Here is a 6,654-nt window from a genome sequence, read left to right as displayed (position 1 = left end):
ATATGAGTAAAGATCTGAGTTCGTGAAATATCATGTAATATTAATACGCCTAAGGGAGAATTAATTCTTCTTTGCTGTTTCGTATCATTCATACGAGATACTGGTACTACTTTATAGAAAGGGGCAATTATTTACGAAGGAACCCATCTGGGACATTCACCTCATGTCTCTTACAAGCTTCTCATACTGAAAAGAACCAAAGATATCTGTTCACTTTGACACCAACATCCCCATAATGCACACCTCAACCAGCTGGGAAGACCTCAGCCATGCGGCACATCAAGGGCGTGGCTGACTGTCTCTGCTTCCTCCCAACCAACGCCACACAAATTTACAAACGAGAGACTCAAATAGAGCCAGTATCGTGGATGTTTGCTTAAGGCTGCTAACACGAGACAGAAAGCTTACCTTAGGAAAGCAATGACCCTGACATTTCTGCAAAAGCACCCTCCACATGTATGTATAAGGAGGCACAAGCAAAGATACAAGGGCAGCTCTGTTTGTAATGAAGAAACATTTGAAATAACCGAGGTGGCCAGCCGTACAGGAACTGATAAAACTGCTACAGTCAGCCAGCCGAGTAGCGCACAGCAGCTAACAGGAATGAGCGAGAGTCATAGGCAGTGATGCAGCTAAACATCTGATGCTTTGTAGAGTTCTTAAGGACAGGTTACATAACATTAACAAAAGAGTATCATTTGAGGGAAGAAAAATCACATCCCAAACATTGTATTTCCTATGTATAAATACCTATCAACACAAAAGCAAAGAAGAAGTGAGACGGAAAGATCTGAAATAAACTCCTAATAGGAAGAGAGGGAGGAGGGAAGCAAGAGCTGGGAGTATAGGGTCCTCTGCTCCATAGAAAACAAAAAAATAAGAGAAATAGCCATTTTATTCTGTTATCGTCTACTGCTTTTTTCCCCCCACATACATAAAACCACTGTCGACGCTGCCTGCGAATGTTTGTACCTCAGATAATCTAGTTGACCTTTTTAGAGCTTATCTGAAAAAGCAAAAGGGAAAAGTAAAAGCATGAAAGTTTTTATATTCATAGCTGCCAACTTGGTCTTATTCTAGCTCTGGTATGAGCCTACTGAAACACCTTCTGCAAGGTTAGAGGTTCTAAGATTGATTTCATGAGGTGATACCAGGGCATTCTGTACCACTGGCATTTTTCTGCAGAAAAATTTACTTTACGTCTTTGTAACATTTCGTGTACAGTTGGCATTATTTGGGAAAGTGTGTTGAAACAATGATCCCCTCTCTTTCTGAGCTAGGAGACTGTTGCTTTTTTTTTTTTTTTTTTTTTAAGATTTTATTTATTTATGTGACAGAGAGACAGCCAGCGAGAGAGGGAACACAAGCAGGGGGAGTGGGAGAGAAAGAAGCAGGCTCCCAGCGGAGGAGCCCGATGTGGGACTCGATCCTGGAACGCCAGGATCAGGCCCTGTGCCAAAGGCAGACGCTTTAACGACTGCGCTACCCAGGCGCCCCTACTGTTGCTCCTTCTTAATTTTGTTACGGAGATTACACTGGCAACACATCGTGCTTCAGCCCTCAGCTGGCTGTGTTCTGCAGGGACCCCCACAATTCTTACACATGGGTGGGGTGCCAAAAGGAGATGAACACAGTTACCACAAGTACCCCAGCTACTGCCTCACTGAAAAATCACAGGAAACTCACATAATGAAATGCAAAAGAAATGACTTTAGAACCCAGGATCCATAGGCACCAGCCAGACAACTGGAAAATGAAATACTCTATTTCCTCCACATTGACCTACGGGTTCTATGCACTTCCGATCAAAACCCCGGCAGGCGTCTGTAGAAACTGATGAGCAGGCGCTAAAAACTATAGGGGAATGCGAAGGCCTAGAATACACAAAACAAGCTTGTAAAAGAACGAAGTCGGAGGATTGACAATACTTGATTTCGGTACTTAGCATAACACACAATAATCAAGACTGTGTGGTAACTGGCATAAAGATAAGCACACAGATGAACGAAACCTAACACAAACTCCAGAAACAGACCACAAATACACAGAACACTGCATTTTAACATAGTTATCACAGCAATTCCACGGGGAGAGGATAATCATTTCAACAAATGGTGCTGAACAACCTGATGTCCGTATGGGAAAAGTAGACCCATTGAGCCCTGCCTCACACCATGCACAAAAAATCAACTCAAAACGCATCACAGACCTCAGTGTAGAAGGTATAACAATAACAATGCTGGAAGAAAACCTTTGTGACCTAGGGTGACAAAGGTTTCTTACATAAGACACAACAAGCACAAAGCATAAATGAAAAAAAAATGGATAAACTGGACTTCATCGAAATTAAAAGCTCTTGCACTTTGAAAGACACATTTAAGGACATGAAAAGTCAAGCCATGGACCAGGTGAAAATACTCACACTCTATGTGCATATCTGACAAAAGATTGTATCCAAGTTGGTTGTATCCAGATTACACAACCAACTCTGATCATTCAATAATAGAAAGAAAAATGCAAAAAATAATTCCAAATAATAGAAAGACAAACGACCTATAAAAACGGGCCAAAGATTTGAGCAGCCACTTCACAAGAGAGCTGACCAGGGGCTAATATGCACAGGAAAAGGTGCTTACCATTGTTAGTCATCAAGGAAATACAAATTAAAACGAGATACAATCGCCTATCCACCGGAAGAGCTAAAATTAAAACGCCAGGATGTGGAAAATGTGAAGTACCTGGAACTCAGATAGTTCTGCCGGGAATGTACAGTGGCCCCAGGGCCTTTACACCTGCTCCGTTCACAGCCCAGCCCCCACCTGGCATCTGAGGTGCTCAGCCTGCTCTGAAACATCGAATTTCTCACAGAAAGGAACGAAGGAAGGCTGTGTTCTCTGGCTCTAGCCCTGGGCTCTCACCACCCCCATGACTAACAGTGAGGTTGCTAGGATGCTGGGAGTGGCTCACAGAGCTTTGATCTAGGTTATTAGTAAAACCTGCCACAAACTCAGGTGACCTAAATATCTAGGCTTAAGGGGCTCCCTCCACCCCGCCACATCTTCCTCATGCAAATGAATTTCTCCAAGATACTTGAAAGCAGAGGTTCTCAAAGTGAGGGCCAGCACTGGCAACATCAGCAAGGCATGGGAGTCAGAAAGGCAGCCCCTCGGGCCCCACCTGAGACCATGCGAGTGGGTACGCATCTTCCCGAGATGGGCCAGCCCGAGTGAGAAGTGCTGCCAGGGTCACAGCTAAGGCCCTCCCGGACTGTGAAGTGCCATTCAAATGGGGGCAGCGAGGGGTACCTGGGTGGCTCAGTCAGTTAAGTGTCTGCCTTCAGCTCAGGTCATGACCCCAGGGTCCTGGGATTGAGTCCCGCATCAGGCTCCTTGCTCGGTGGGAAGCCTGCTTCTCCCTCCCCCACTCCCCCTGCTTGTGCACTTGCCCGCTCTCTCTGTGAAATAAAAAATCTAAAAAAAAAAACAGAAAACAATATGGGCACAGCAAGCATGAGCAAGGACAGCCAGGACCCAAGCGCTGGCTGTCACAAGAGTCATGACCGGAAGGGGAGAAGGTTCCAGAGACAACTTTTTTTCAGCAACCTTAACCTGCGGGACAGGCACAGAGAAACAAAAAAAAGTACAAGAAAAATTTTAAAAAGATGCAAAACTATGTATTTTTTCTAAAATGCAAAAAAGCGACAGTGTTTCAACACAAAAGAAACATAGATACTCCTGAATTATTCAGATCCAGGCCACTTGATTAAATGGACGGAACGAAAAAAAATCAAACATATTTCATTATATCGCCCAGCTCTGTCACCAGATCAGCAGGCCCTGGTTTCTCACCCTGGCATTTGGGAGGCCTGGGATCAGGTCACATTTCTCTCTGCGCCATCAGGAGCCCCCTGGCCCAGGGCCTCTGTTAAGGCGCAGGAAACATTTGCTGGATTTAAGTTCTTTCTGTAAGGGTGAACAAGGAACACCTCCTATCACCAAGGAATTTAAAGTTTCTGCTTGATCCAAGAGGGGGGACGGGGGAGATTCAGTGCCAGGACAGGCCCGGAACGGTGGTTGGAAGGCACCGGCCGACGAGGTTTCGCAGAACCACAAGGTAACCACAATGAAAGGAACATCGAATGTTCATTCTTTCTACAGTATTTTTTTGAGGACCTACCTTGTGCAGGCACCACGCTGAGATGCTGGGACCAGGACAGACAGATTCTCCATCCACGTGTCCAAGATGTGTGGGCTCTCAGGCTTCTTCTCCCTACGAGATAAGTAGGGTCAGACCACCCGCACCTGTGTTCTCTAGTTTAGGGCTCACAGCAGGTGGGAGGGCCAGCCTCTCTCAGGGCCCCTCAGACCCTGAACCCCCGGGGCATCCCACCTCCCCAACAAGGTACAGATGCCCCTCTACAATTCCACTCCCTCCCTTCCCTCAGAAAACAAAGCTGAAAAAAAGCACCTGTTAGAATCTGATTCCCATTCCACCTGCCAGCTAGTTCAGCTCAGCTCCCATGTGAATTTCTCTCATTTGCTTATTTCTTTTCATTGTTGATAAGCCTCTGCCACTTCTGCACAATCCCTCCAACAGCTCAGTGAACACCCAAAAAAGGAGGGGGACGATGGAACCAATTTTGTCATCAGCTAGTTGGAAACATCGCTCGGTAATTCATGTTTTAATTCTGAAAATGTTCTTCAATTTTTTTTTCCTGATTAGGGAGTGCAGTGAGGCTTGTGGGAAGATCTCACGCACTGTGGGCGCAGTGTCCCAGGGTTCCCGTCCCCGGGTCTGAGGGGAGACGCTGGTGCCTTTTCCACTCACTTTCCCAGACGCTGACATTTAAAGCAACTTAGTGAACACAACTGCCTGGTAATTTTAAGTTTCCTATTTACCTATACGTTTGCAATGTTGGGCTGTGCACATTCCTAATCTATATCTCCATATATCCTACAAACATCTCTGGTAGTAGATGGGAAAGATGCACATAGCAGAATGTTCTGCGCAGCAAGAGCCGCAGACGACGCAAAAAGCCCACCTCCCAGAAATTGATTGTTATCAGTTGTGACAGGGCCACTGAATGGGGAAACCATGCAGCTATTAAAGAGAATAAGGTAACCCATCGTGCAAAAGGGTCATATTATCGTATATACTCTAGTATACATAATTTACAATATTGTTATGCTTATTAATGAAACACAAATTACTAGTATTTATTAAATATGCTATCATTTATAGTGATTATTTTGTATTACGCACTGCAAGCCACTATATTAACACATTATACATTAATTCATGAAAAATCAAAGTGCCAAGAACTGCAGTGTCTAGTCCATTTGCATAAAAATAAAAGTTGGAGTATATAAATACGTTTGAGCATATGAGTGTGCCTACCAACTGTCGGGAGCCCGGGGCTCAGCACTTCCCCGCGCATCAGCATCACCTGGAGGGCTCGTGAAAGCCCAGGTTGCCGGGCTCCACGGGCGGGTGTATTGGCAGGTGTGGGTGAGCAGGCGAAGCTGCAGGGCGGCAAGCTCGCAGGTGATGCTGCTGGTCTGGGACGAGGCACGCACCCTGGGCTCAACCGCGGCAATTTGGGGGACGGGGAGCTTTGGGCTTTTTACTTCTTTAACACTTACACACTCATTCAACAACCCTTACCGAGCATGGGCTCCGCACAGGGCAGGCGTGGACCGCCCGGGGGTCGGGCTAGCAACGAGAACTGCACCTTTCCTCCGCTTCCAGGGTGCTTCGCCCCAGAGGGGAAAACTGAAGCCCCGACGCGCGCCTTCCAAAGTCTCGGACTAAGTATGGCGGAGCTGGGATTCGAACCCCAACTGTGAGTCGCCGACAAGCGTTCAGCCGGGTCCCGAGTTCCGGACACGCCTCCTGCCGTGGCACTGGGGACTCCGGGACCACACTTTTAGCGCACGCCGGAGCCGGCGACCAGCGAACCACCCGACGCCAGCGGGTCGGCGGGCGGGAGTCAGCGGGGAGCGTCCGGCGCGCGCCCGCTGGAGCGTCACCCCGCCCCGCCCCGCCCCGCCGGCCGCAGGAACGGGGCGGGGCCGCGCGACGGCCGGGCGGGCGCGCTCGCGCTCGTGCCCGCGGGGCGAGCTCACGGGAGCGAAGCCAGGATAGAGGCTCGCGGAGCCGCCATTCCAACGCAGGCGCGGTGGCCAAGTGGTAAGGCGTCGGTCTCGTAAACCGAAGATCACGGGTTCGAACCCCGTCCGTGCCTGGCGTCTGTCTTCCTTGGCTGGGAGACTTTTTAGGCGTGGAACTACTTTTCCAGAGTGGCCACCGGCAGAACCCCCATTCTGTACTCCGCATGTAGAGTCTCTCCTTTGGGTGTAGATGGGTGTAGAGCTGGCCAACTGTTTTCACCCCTTTTGTGTTCAAGTTCTTCTTCCCTATTCGCGGAGTGAGATTCTGGGTGGTCTGGCTTCCGCGCGTCCGCAAACTCGGCCCGCGCGGCACTCCGCTCCCTGCAGACAGCGCCCCCTGCCGTCCCCTGCGGGAAGTGGCGGGTCCCCCGGAAACCCTTCGCCCGGGACAAAAAAAACCCCACAGCTGCTGGCACTTGACTGGAGAGCCACTAAGCTTTTTTCCTCAACATTAAAGTCCAATTTTATCCTCTCTAATGAGAGG

At 48.5% G+C, this 6,654-nt stretch overlaps 1 non-coding gene across 1 annotated transcript; it reads left to right on the top strand.

The window, feature by feature from the left end:
* Positions 1-6,172: 6,172 nt before the first annotated feature.
* On the top strand, positions 6,173-6,244 carry TRNAT-CGU. Its single transcript has one exon. It is a non-coding gene; the product is annotated as a tRNA-Thr (tRNA).
* Positions 6,245-6,654: the final 410 nt, after the last annotated feature.

The sequence above is a fragment of the Ursus maritimus genome, unplaced genomic scaffold, assembly GCF_017311325.1.
Source record: "Ursus maritimus isolate PB19 unplaced genomic scaffold, ASM1731132v1 scaffold_2, whole genome shotgun sequence".
NCBI lineage: Eukaryota > Metazoa > Chordata > Mammalia > Carnivora > Ursidae > Ursus > Ursus maritimus.
This window is presented reverse-complemented; position numbering and strand designations above follow the sequence as displayed.